This window comes from Sitodiplosis mosellana, unplaced genomic scaffold (assembly GCF_009176505.1).
Source record: "Sitodiplosis mosellana isolate CC-2019 unplaced genomic scaffold, AAFC_SMos_1.0 Smas_scaffold_2275, whole genome shotgun sequence".
NCBI lineage: Eukaryota > Metazoa > Arthropoda > Insecta > Diptera > Cecidomyiidae > Sitodiplosis > Sitodiplosis mosellana.
This window is the reverse complement of record NW_022597517.1, coordinates 1-13,910: the sequence shown is the minus strand read 5'-3', so window position 1 is coordinate 13,910 and position 13,910 is coordinate 1. Positions and strand designations below refer to the sequence as shown.

Genomic DNA, 13,910 nt, shown 5'->3' with positions numbered 1-13,910 from the left:
ATCAAAAAAGGGAATTAATTCTTGATAGTACATATGATATTAAATCAATTTAACTAAACCATTGTTTTATTATACGTTATTCTTCATTAATGTAACTCCTTTAAATTAAATAAATAGTATGCGCATAGAATTTATCTCAACCATTACTTATACTAAAGGGTAAAAGAGTACTATACAAAAAAAGGAAAAAGTAATGTAAATTTTAAATAACATTTGATAATGAAAATTTGATTAGCGTTTCGAGATACTATGCACTTATTTGTCGTTACTGCCACTAGTTTGAATTGAATAAAAAATATGAGCATAAAATTGAAAGCCACTATAATTCTGTTCATGGCTCGAAAAAGTATTAGAAAAAAAAAACGCAGATTAGTAGCTCTACATTTCATGTAGTGCTAAAAATACACCAAATGAGCGTGAAAAAAGGCGCATCGCCTGTCAAAGTTATTTCGTGTCTCATCTTTCTCACACAAAATTATGGAAATATACACCGTCGTCACCATCAATAAATGCTCAATATGCGTAGCTAGGGATAGGGAGAGAGAAGAGAAAAAAAACATATTTACACCATATAATATGCGAAAACGGGAGCGAAAACGAAAACATTTGCCCATGAACTCTCCCATTGCCTATGACAAATCGACGGACCAAAACAAAAATAAAACTTTTATAATGCAGTTATTCTACGCATATTTGATGAAAGATTACTGTGTATTTTAGTTTGTGCTTTTCGATGAAGATGTAAATAATATAGGAATGTTATGGTTGGAGTTCTGTATCAGCACACGCTATTGCTCATTGCGTTTGATTCTTATCAATTCACACTTGTTGCTGTCTGTATCTTGTGTCGTAGCCACAACCATCACGATGATTGCTACAAAATTCAATTGAAATTCATTATCGTCAATCCATCTACAAAATGCGAATCAGACGAAATTTCTTAATTAATGCGTGAATCATATCTCTTCTGTTCTTTTTTTGTCGTTGGATGGTCGTTGTTGCTGCTGCTGCTTTGATGCGTGCCAAGCAACGAATGATCCTAGACACGATTCGATTCGACATCACAATTCGGTTTACTTTCGATGCTTCGAGCTGTGTGTATGTGTGTGTGTGTCTCTGGTGCCCAATCACACAAAATACACACTGTGTAAACTGAGGGCGCTAAACTTCAATCATAAACTTCATAATTTATGAAACATTGAGCATTTTCTTTTAATATATTGTTTGGAAGTTTTCGGTTTTTGTGGCTTCAAGTTCATAATCATTTCAGTGTTTGGTAATAAATTATTTTCTTGGCGCATCCTAACCACAACCATGAAAAAAGCACATAGCTATGATGCTAACCAAACAACCAAAGGGAGAAAAAAAACACCAAATTAAAGAACAGAGAAAGAAAGCAAATTGAAGTTTGATGGCTTGCAACAAGAAGTCCGCACTGTTAATGTACCCGTATAATATTCATTTGCGTAGGATGTGTTCGATCCCTTTTTTTATGCTGCTTACCATGCAGAAAGTGTGCAAATCACTTAAGCGCTTGATGAGACACGCGAACGCACGCTTAAACGATGGGAATCAACCGTCATTTAAATAAATATGTCTAACAAACTGGTTTACTTCGCAAGTTTTCAATTGATTTACGCAAACATAAAATTCTCTCGCGAATCAGCCGAGATTAATTGTGGTTTGCTTTTCTGACAACTTCTTCTCTGATCTTCGGTTATTCGTTTCTTCTTCTTTTCCGTTGATGTGTACCATGTGCATTGGTTTCTGTTTATACACGAACACTTGAAGCTTTCGTTCTGGTTTTTGTTTTGTCAACATTTCGATTTAGACTTGACAGAAAGAAAACCAAGAGAACCAACAAAAAATTGCGATACACATTACACCAAGGTAGTGGTGAAACACAACAAAACATTGAATTCGAAACGGATATCCGATATTCAATCAAACGTTATATATGAGTTTGTGATTTTCGATCAAAGACTGATGAGCCGCTCAGTGGGTTGAATGTGAGCGAGAAAAAACAATGCGTAAAAGTCAAAAAAATATTTAATCCATACATTCAGATTGGTCCGTACACACCATAAACGGTATTTATGTACCGTACACATTTCAAATAACAATGTGTAATAAATATGTGCAGATTGAGTGCGACGTGAAATATTGATCTTGTTCTCTCAATAACTCCCTTGAAACAAAACGTAGAGAAGGAGGGAGGGAGAGAAAGAGAGAAACAAAAAATGTCACAATGCATGAAACTGTTCGCGAGGTGGAGAGAGCGAGAGAAAAAAAAGTCATCGAATTTTATATTCATTTGCATGACACGTGAATTGGTTTTCGTTTTTTTTACGGAGTAGATAACAGCAACACATGTATTTTACGTCAAATTATCCTTTCCATTCTTCTATTAGTCGGCACATGATTTGTTCGTTTTTGTTTTTCCTCCCTCTTTTCTCTCAGTCTTTTTATATCCCTTCTTCGCGTATTTCTTTTTCTCTCAGTCTACCCATTGCGCGTTAAGCCAAAATACTCTATGAATATTCGCACAGCATCAACGATTTCTTAAGCAGGGCACATATGTATAAGAGCAGAACATTGATTTATCACACACATAAGATAAAAAAATTCCGATGCTAAAAAAGTGTTTAATATTTTTTTTATTGGCATTTTAAAACGACAATGTTCCAACGTTGGTTTTTTTTCTGGATTAATTTTAGATATCATGTCAACCAAATGATGGAACCAATGTACAAGAATGGAATTTGAACAGAGGAAAAGTTTTTTTTGCCCATGGAGACGTTTTGCGTACAGGGAAATTGCACACGAACAAAAGACAATCAATGCATGATAAAAGTCGACTTAATTCGCGGAATATGGAGTGAAACGTGGCAATAGATAATAAGCTGCTGCCATCATCGCCGAAAAAAGTGATGAGCGTGAAAAATTGGATCGTGTATTATGCAACACCACACTATCAATACGTATTTTCCATGCAACGCTATTTTTTTTCTATCACATTGCCATTCGGCTTAACCCAAAAAATTGACTTTGAAAATATTATCCGGGATTAATTCAACTTATTTATTTCACATAGTTCAATTCAACGACATGTCATCAATTATGTCAAAATATTGATTGATTTTTCCAAAATTTCACAGCAAAATTGCCATTCTTTCATTTTTTTGGTGGCTAAATGATGGGGCGGAATGGTTTCAGATGTAAATTTCAATAAAGTGTCAACCATTTACTTGCCCCCTGTTACTTATACAATAATAACAAAGTTTCGACTAACGTAAACATTTGTTCGGGCTTAATTTTATTAGCGATGCTTATCAGAAGAATTTCTAATCCATTACCATCCCACAAACTGTATCATTTACGCCCAATGGAATGCATAAAATGTTCGGTTGTATCAAAATTAATAACTTAGTTACTGTTGTTAATCATATTAAACAAATTTAATTTTTGTTCATTCTTATGTCTATATAGTGCCAAATGTACGGCGCATTAGCTATATATCTAATTGATTATTTGATGGGCGTTATGAGTGAGTGCGTGCGTGCATGCATGTATGTTTATGTGTGCTTCGCTCACAATCGGCCAATTTTCATAAACATTTGCACATTGCAAATTAGTTTAACCATATTCCGATTTTGCAGATCGTACACTGCTAATTTCAGAAACAGTCGAGAATCAATGCGAAACGATTATAAAACGATACCAAAAATAAATTCTGTATCAACTGAGTGCACACAATATCGAAATCAAATAAATTCACCAAGTAAATACGTGCAAGCAGTGAAGTGAGCGAGCGACTTTATGTTTGTTTCTGTGTGGTTGTTATGTATTTGAAACTATGACTACTCCTCTATGGTTGACGAGTGGAAAACTCGAACGTTGTATAAAGTGGCGCCATTTCGCAGTCATCAAATTCGAATGTGTGCATCATATATATCTGTTGCTTCCAGAATAAGTCAATTAGAATATGAATGTTCACATTTTTCGCTGCTGCGTACAAAAATACCGGTGGAGGTGGAATCTGCTCGAAGAAAATGCACGCAAAATAGATAGTGAACCAACAGTTTGTTTGGGTTTCTCCTAAGTTACTTCATGGAAATGCTTAAAATATAGCATAATCATGATTGATTGTTACAACTAGAAAATGGAGCAAATATGTTTTACATGAATATTTTACACAAAGCACGCATTTCCATTGAACATTTGGACGCGTTTCTTGTTGCTGTTTATCGTTCATCTTGGAATTTATCCGGCATACAATGAGTGTTGCATATATGTGTGAGTGTGTATTTGTATTGCAGGAAGCAAATTTCAAGCACAAGCATTCACAAAGCAAAAAAAAATTGATACCGAATCGATTAATGCAAACATGGAAAACAAGAGAAGAAAGAAGTAGACATGGGCTGACTTGGAGCGTTGGAGTGAAATGACAATTCAATGTATGACCAAGTTCATATGAATACATGAATGACAATTCAAATCTGCATCCCATTATCAATTTAAATGCGATGTTTACTGATGACCACAGTATTCGTATCTACTTTACTTTGGCACATTGCTCTGGCCAGAGCAACACAAATTCACTTACTCAATCCCATTTCGAACCATATTGTTCCATACAAAATGTGCTCTGAATCCGGTGAACGATGCTGTTCAACATCAACAACAACAATACAGTTTGTGTGCATGTGTGTGCTTGGAATAAAATGAGCCAAGTAATTATAATAGATTTTTATACATTTAAATTCAGCGCTGCGGTTACTCACTAATTAGATTCACAGAAGATCGGTAAAACAGCCAGCTCACCGGGGCCATTTTATTTGTTGCCATCATTTTCGTATCGTTGCCATAACGTAATGATTCACACCAAATTAAATAACACGATACAAACTGGACATAAACAAAATTATAGTGGCATCGAATGGATCGGTATCAGTGCCGCCGAAAAAACACCCACCGATTTCTTTGCAGCCATATAAAAACGAAATCATTTCAAGCGGAACACTTTTTATTCCACAAAAAGAAAAATATTGTTGTTATTCAACAGGAAAATGATATACTTAACCATGTGAATGCACAACCCGTTGAGTGTTTATTGTTTGAATCAACAACGTAAGACATAATACATATGTATAATTGTTATAGCAATGCAAGTTGTGATTCATTTGATATTCATAACGTTTAGAAGTAAAATCGTGTCTACTAATCGTGTTTAACATGAAACGAACTTAATTTCGTTAGTCCGATTTTTTGTTATTGCATGAAATCACTTGCTTTTGGATAGCCTGCCAAATCAAAATCAGGGCTGCAATTCTATGACATTCCACCAAAATCGTTCGGAATTATTTTTTTGGAGGCGACTATATTTGAGTGAAAGAGAGACATTCCACTAATTTTCATCATCCCAGCCAAATTACTGCGATAAATATCACCTTTCCTTGAGTTATCGGAATAATTCCGGTAGAAAGATGAAAATCAGTGGAATCTCTCTCTCTCTTTCACTCCAATATAGTCTTACGTACGAAAAAAATAATTCCGAACGATCTTGGTGGAATTTCAAAGAATTCCAGCCCAGTACCAAAGCGGAATTTAGCTCAATTAATCAACCCAAAGATAGGCTAAAAATTGCATTATCGCTGGAAAATGTGTCAAACTAAGAAAAAAACAACAACAGAGGCATGCCATGAGAGACATGTAAGTTGGTGAATGCCTAAAAGCTGGCCCAATTAAAATCAAATACATCAGTCCTAATGTCATTCCAGCGACGAGATCTGGATTTTGAATGACAGACATACACGCGACAACGAAGAGAACCATCTGCGACATTCATGATTTATTCCCTCGAAACGCAATTAATTGAGTTCATTTGCGAAAGAGCTGTGAACAGTGAAACACATCGCGTCGTTCGATTTTCATATTTACATGCCGATTTACTACTGATAAATCACAAGTGCCATGCATATTTTGCAAGCGTATTCACGTTTTATTTTTCCTGTTTGGCTCTAATAATCTACATTGATGCCATTTTGTAATCGAATGATTATTTGCAAATAGTCCTTGGCTGGAAGCAAGTAGCCGGATAAAAGCGGTAGATTTCGGGAAGTGGATCCATTTAACCTACAAAATACCATCATCGATTCATATAATTCCGCTTACATCAATCAATCGGTATGGATGTTTCGCTTCCAATGCTAAAAATATAATCGATACATTCGAGTAATGAATATCTGAAAGAAGAGCAATTGCGAAACAACAAATAAATTAATTAACTCACTGCCATTTCTTGTCTGCAGGATTTCATTTTCATTGCTGCAGGTGTTTATTGTCATTGTAATAATAAGAGAGTTCTCTATCTCAATCTCGCGCTCTATTTATCAAAAAATGGTCAGACTAGAGAGTCAAGACTGGATTGCGGCTAAAAATGAAGTTGACTAATTAGAATTTTCAATTACAATAGAAATTCAACCGAAAATGAGGCAACGAAATTGATGCGCTCCAGGCTATAGATTGTAACAAGTCTCGCTTTTCAATTATGCCCTTTTGCAATAGACGCTTGCTTACACTCCTACTACATCCCTATCCATTCCAATGCCCAATAACGGTTTAGTAATAGCAAACGCATACGACTCTTTTGCTAGAGATATAAATATACAGAACATTAGCAGAATCAAAAGAGTGGCCAGATTCAAAGTTGTAGTTCTATCAGTACTTCAGTTTCCGTTCAGAGGTCAACTGAAGCATTCTTCATACAAACCAGATTTAGATATGTATGTGGTTGTGTGTACGTGTGTATGTAAAACTTCAAGATTCGAGACACAACTAGTAAGAAAAAAAAGGAACTGCGAAAATTCAAAGGAATAAATAATAATGTCTATTGACTAGATCGAGAGGAGAGTAAGTTCATCTGACTTTGTTGTGAAAGAGAAGAGTAAGTTTCTTTCGACTCAAAAATGGTTAAAGGCGAGTATGTTCATTTTTGGCGGGTCCTCGCGGTTTTCCACGGTTTTCGCGGAACTGATAAGAGATAACAACTTGGTGTCTTCGGCCAAGTTGTAGCACTCGAGGTCTTCTATAACATTGCTCAGTTATCTCTTATCTCTTATCAGCTCCGCTAAAAGCGCGAAAAATGATAAGAAAAAAAAGTTCTATATGAATGTCCGAGAATGAAAACGCAACTTCTATTCACAACATATATAAGTGAAACTAAAATAAAAAAATTTATTGAAATGAAACAACACAATCGAATTTTTTCAAAGTGTAACACCAAAAAAGATTTTTTAAAGTGTAACATCGGTATGTAGTAAGTGTAACAACATACCGATGTTACACTTTAAAAAAATCTTTTTTGTTGTTACACTTTGAAAAAATTCGATTGTGTTGTTTCATTTCAATAAATTTTTTTATTTTTGTTTCACTTATATGTGTTGTGAATAGAAGTTGCGTTTTCATTCTCGGACATTCATATAAAATTTGCTTTTTTATGTGCGCGATTTGCGCGCAACTCATAAGAGATAAGAGATAGATGTCTTCAGCAATGTTAAAGAAAACCTCAAGTACTACAACTTTGCCGAAGACACCATGTTGTTATCTTTTATCAGTTTCGCGGAAACCGCGAAAAACCGCAGAGGCTAGACGGGATGCCAACATACTTCCTTTTAACGCAGATAGAATCAACAGAAATCATACTCTCCTCTTTCAAAATATATTAGAATTTTTTCACATACTCTCCTCTCGATCTAGTCAATAGATGTATTGTTGATAATTTTCTAGTCGATATAATCGGATCAAAAGAAAAACCGTTTTGAATAACAAGGTTCTATTTTGTAGCCGTTTCATCAGGCGATCTCGGCAAAGTGTTTATTCTGTATCAACCATTGTAATACATTGGACCATTTCCAACGTGAAAGTTTTCGGTTCGTATGATTTTGTCATTAAAGAAATTGGACCCGTTTTGTGTTCATTAGCTCATGTCTTCCTCCCAACGCCCGCCCTTCATTTTCTCATTCCATCATACTAATCAATTTTTGTTAATCAGTCTTGTGATGCCATCGTCGAAATAAATGAGAAAAAAAATCAAAACGCGCACATTCCACGGCAAATTAAAGGCGAAAGTACAGCGTAATTACGAACAATTCTTATGTTAACGGTCCAGACAAAAGAAATTGAGCGAGAGAAGAAGAAAAAAAACGGCGTGCTTGAGTTTTGCGCCGGCCTACGGCATATCTGTCGATATGATTTTGATTTCGATTTCTTAAGATTTTAAGCCCGGTATTCTCTTCTCTTCCTTCCTTCTCTCCCTTTTACAATTCACTGTTTGAGACACTGGCCGTCAATACCAACTTTTTCAAACGAAATTTTAATTCTTAATTAATATTCAGCATTGAATTGTGTTGAAAACATACACACTTTTCTCTATGTGTGCAGATAATTTACGCCATCACCGTACTCTATCTGGCACAAATGGTCTTGTGAGTTTTGTCGCAAATGTTTTTTAGATTTGGCAAATCCGTTACACACAATTATACTTTCATGGAATGTACGTTAGCATCCGTCGGCAAATCTGGCAAAAGATCACAGAAGGTGCCATTTCGAAGGATGTGAAATGAAAGTGAAATAAAAAGAAAAGAACAAAACACACGAAAACAATGTAGTTCTTGTGCAAAATTCAGATTTCGCACATGGCACACGCTTGCGAAAGCTTTGCCCTCCAACACAAGATTCTGGTAACGATGCTTATGACGTGAGATAAAATTGGATGACGGCAATACTTCTTTACGCCAATTTTTGAGCGCTCGTTCGTGGAGGCTATGTAAAAAAAAACACCGTATAAAAAGAGTTGTTCGCCGCTTACAAGCGAAAGATTTACGAAAATTTGGTGTAAAATCCTAAATGGTTGTGAATAACATGAAGCCGTTCGTTTGCCGATTTAATTCTCAGAAAAATAGAAACGCCTGTGCACACACAACCTTAATTGACCTTGGTTTATATAGTAATAAAATTTGGAATAATTGAATTTTGTGTGCATATGCATGTGCTTCTCCTGTACTTATTCGCTCTATCTTGCTCACACTGCCTCCGTCGAGAATTTCGTGGAATATAATTAAAAATAAGTTCATAACCCGAATGCCGGATTGCAAATGCTCTTCGATGTACCGACAAAGGGAGAGAGAGAGAGAGAGAGAGAGAAATAGAACACAATATATCCTATGCATATTTATGTAGGTATTGTGCGCGCGAGCCAGCCACCAAATAAGCGAACGAACATAGAAGAAGAAACAAGTGAAAGCCTCTCGTTTAACCGTTGATAAATAAGTAAACGCAATAGACAACGACAACGATGACGAAAAGTGCCTGCTTGCCATTCTCTAGCCCATCATCGTTTGGAGGTGCCTACCACGTGAACGCGAAAGCAAGTGCGAGCGTTCAAGATTCCATACACGAACACACACCGTTTTACTTCTTCATTCTCTCGTTTGATGTTGTCGTGTTTCGACGACACTTTTCACTTAATTTTCCCGTCTTGCCAATTCTTCGTTCGAGCATGCGGCATGCATGGTTGCTTGTCTACCTTCCCCGCCCGCTCGTTTATATGTTTTATCCCTGCCACTTTCCATTCTTGCGAAATTATCTATCTTTAACGCGGATTTGTTATTTGCTATGTTCTTACAGAATTTTCTACTTGGCACCGGCCCGTGTGACTGAGGACAGATTTTAATTATGAGCTAATAATAATCGGCGGAACTTGGGAAACTTTATAATATGACGATCGCATCAAGATGTTACGAATGTAATTATTCGCGCGCACCCATTAATTTAATTTCTCAAATACTTTAATAATGTTTACACTTTTTTTCTTATTCTTCTCCTTCTTTTTTGGCCGCTGCCGCTACTGCTGCGTTTCTCCTGGTGAATGCTTTAGCTGATTTGTGGAAAATCTGTGGATAAAGAAATGGAATGTTTGCAAGGATTTCGAGCTTTTCATCGACATAATGATGAAATGTCATCATTATAGGATATTAATCCTATTAGACTGTTAAATGATGACTTTTATACTCCGTTTGCCGCGCAGTATCTAAAATAAATATTTGATTCTTTTAAACGCTAAAGATAACAACGACGACGACATTTCTGCTGCCGATGTCTTCAGCTTCATTACACCGTACCGATTTGGTACTTAGTCAAGCCGGAAAAGACAAAAGGGCACGAACATGATACAATAAACATCTGATGCAACAGTAAAAACAATAATAAAAACTAAAAAAACCAAAAAATCCACCACTAATTTAAAGAAAAATCAAATTACGTTAAGCCAAAGAAGCATTGTGTGCGGTGGAAAATGTTTGAAACACTGTGTGTGCGTGTGCGAAACAAATGGTGATTGACAAGTGAATATGTGTGAAAACGACACACCAACGTTTTGGGGCCGATGATTAAAACAATTCCGTTTGTTTGTGACAAGTAAAAGTACTCGGAGGTGTATTCGTTGTGTGTTTATCTACACGGTTGACGGCCCAAACACGTCCAGCAACAACACACATAGCACAGCACAGCACGGCACAGCGGTGCAGTATTAAAATTTCATTGTATGTTCCAAAGTGAATATCATCAGGAATATTATCGCTTGTAAACATCTGTGATATCAAATAAATAAAAACCAACAGAAAAAAAAGAAGCCAAACAACAAAAGAAATAAAGAAAGCAAAGAAAACAGCGCCAAACAACAATAAAAACCGACCGGGACGAACGAACGACCGCACAGAGGCAAGCAGCATACAGGAGCCGGTGCACAGACGAAGACCGAAAACAAATTACAGCATGGATAAGAAAAGTAAAGCAATGTCAGCATTGAATACAGAAATAAGTCGATTACTGTCACCAACGCAGGCCATATCGCCAGCTGTTTGGTCTTATACGATGCTACATGTGACCAAAAATGGCACGACTGATGCTTATGCACCCGCCTATCCGTATAACAGTGACGCAAAAACTCTGAACGAACTCTTCGACCATGCAAACTTCAACCTCTCATCATGTGACAAAGATGAACTGGATGACAGCACATATTTTCAGACAACCGTTTATATTATGTACATATCGATATTTATATTTGCATTGTTTGGAAATGGTGTTGTTTGTTATATCGTGTATTCATCGCCTCGCATGCGAACGGTCACCAATTATTTCATTGTGAATTTGGCGGTTGGTGATATTTTGATGTCATTGTTTTGCGTTCCATTTTCGTTTTTTCCAACGTTGCTGCTGCAATATTGGCCGTTCGGATCACTGCTCTGTCATTTGGTTAATTATTCTCAAGCGATTTCCGTGCTCGTAAGTGCCTACACCTTGGTCGCAATTAGCATCGACAGATATATAGCAATTTTATGGCCGTTGAGACCTCGCATTACAAAGCGGTAAGTGGAAATTGATTTGCCTCATTTACTACTACTACTACGCATATTCGTTTTTCTCCTATTCCCTTTTTTTCTCTATCAGTCTATTTATGTTCCTCGGGATAAAATTTATCCCGGGGTATAAAATGCAATTTATACCGAGGGATAAATTTCGAGGGATAAAAATCGCAACTTATCCCTCGGACAAAAATTCATGCTGAACATATGAAAAATAAATGTTTTAATAGTTCTCGTTGTATGTAAATGAAAGCAGAAGTGGTTTTCTTGTAAAAAATTCATAATACAGATGCATGTGATGTTAGACTGGTCCAGATTTTTTTTTCCTGGAATATTCATATAAATTTCGAAAATTGGCCTCAAAAAAATAAGTTTGACATCAAAAACTCGGAAAACGTAGAAAAAAACCACTTTCCAAAGAGGTATCCATTTTTTCATTCCACTCGTTTCGGAAGCCATTTTAGATCGCAACATTTCGACCAAAATAATTTTTCCAAACGACTTTCGGCAAAAACTGATGATAGGGTTTTGTTTGGCTCGTCAATATATATAACTTTTGCCAAGACATTAGCCCATGAAAATGCATTCTGGGCCAATTACAGTGTGAAATGACAAAAAAAAATTCAAATTTTCAGCATTTTTTACATTTGACCCATTTAAGTCATCCAGGTGGTAGACTTTTGTTCAGTCTTTGACTTGTATCGTGTAGCCAGAACCTGTACAAATATTTGGTTAGTTGTCAGATTGCGATTTGGATGGAATTTGGCTTCAATTGACCCAGACATAAAAGACCAATTTCAGACCAAAATGGGCAAATCACGAACATGAGCTTCGGTTTGACAGATAAAAGCAAGCGATTTCTATCTTTTCTGCCTTTGAACATCTAGTATAATCCTTTATGAACATTTTGGATACTTACACGACCAAATCGAGTCATGTTTTCACATAGTTCTACCCTCATATTCGATTGGTTCGATTCCAACTCTCAAAAAAATCGATTTTTGATCGAAAAATCCTTAAGTTTAGGCTTTTTGGAATCGGAGTTTTGACGCAAAGTTATATGTTCTCGAAAATAATAGGTGTTTGCTCAGCTAAACACTTAAATTTGACTTTTTGAGGTACCTCCCGAACAAAAGTTGCGTTTTTCATGGATTTTTGTATGAAATATTCATCATTCATAACATGTAAATGAACAAGAGAATCAATTTCTATTGTTTTTTTGAGTCTATAAATCCAAATACCTTATTATAAGTTTTATGGCATCTCAGCACTTCGTATGCTGCGGATATATCCGAGCATATCGACGACGCATACTGTGTAATACAGTGGCGTGCGCTGCTGAGCGCAGCCACAGAGCAGAGCAGAGACTCGACCACACCACTGTATTATAGTATGCGTCGTCGATATGCTCGGATATATCCGCAGCATACGAAATGCTGAGATGCTCAGCCATCGGAAAACACATGTTTGATGTGGTCTAAATATGTTTATTTGTTTATTGGGAATTCGCATTGAAATGTTATAACCGAAGTAGAAGTTCAAGGAAATTTCAGATAAAATTATTGGGCTAAAACCAAACTTGTGCAAATGCGATCAGCATGAAACTTTCGAAATCTCATTTTTTCGCCGAAAAATGAAATGCGAGAAAGTTTGAAGCTATTCGGAAGGGAGCTTACGGGTACCACCCATACAAAATTGTCAAAATTTGCTAAAAATGATCAAAAGTCGATGTGAAATTGATTTAGTATTGTTTATTCGTGTTAAATTAGTTCAATTCTACAGTCACGAAGCAATAAATATGGTAAAAAATACGATACCAGTTAGTAAAAAGTGTATATTCCATCAGAAATGACTAAAATGAATTGTTCGAGGCGATATACACGATGCGCCAGGTCCCAATCAAAGATTTTTGCACAGTTCTGGTTGGAATGTTCTTTTCTCATGATTCTGAAACAAATAGGCTATTTGCCCCCAAAATACGTCAACTTTTGTCGAATGAGGCGCAGTCTATTCATTGAGCACTATTGTGATCTCTTTCTGCCTTACCGACAACTCCTATAATATGCGTCTTTTTCATCTGACTCCTACATGCTGTTGTAGTTGTCTGCGTGTGTCACTCACACATTTAACGAAAGAAAAGGCGAAAAGAAAGAATTCAATTGATGTAATAGCACATGAATTGTCAATGCGGCAGATAGAGTGATCACAATATTGTCTAATGTGCAAAACTGTCAAAAAATGTATTGACGGTTATTAAATATGAGCTGAATGTTCAATTTGGCCGTTAAAAAAGTACTAATACGACAAAATCGTACAAAATCGTTTAAAAACACTTTTTCCCAACTTTTTTCAACTTTTCTGGACGTTTCTAAACGTGTCATAAGTGTTGGTGTGATTAGAAATGATATCTGTTTCTGATCGATCTGACACCTCCGGGATAAATATTTACGACCATGTCCCGACATGGTCGTAAATTTCCGAGGG

General features: G+C 36.2%; 1 long non-coding RNA gene across 3 annotated transcripts; it reads left to right on the top strand.

The window, feature by feature from the left end:
* Positions 1-2,713: 2,713 nt before the first annotated feature.
* On the top strand, positions 2,714-10,687 carry LOC129571392 (uncharacterized). Of its 3 annotated transcripts, none has more exons than XR_008688266.1 (5): positions 2,714-6,186; positions 6,312-6,840; positions 7,846-7,931; positions 9,688-9,805; positions 9,938-10,687. It is a non-coding gene; the product is annotated as an uncharacterized LOC129571392 (long non-coding RNA). The 3 variants fall into 3 exon arrangements; XR_008688265.1 differs by having other exon boundaries at positions 2,718-5,712; positions 5,781-6,912; XR_008688264.1 differs by having other exon boundaries at positions 2,714-6,912.
* The last annotated feature ends 3,223 nt before the right edge of the window (positions 10,688-13,910 follow it).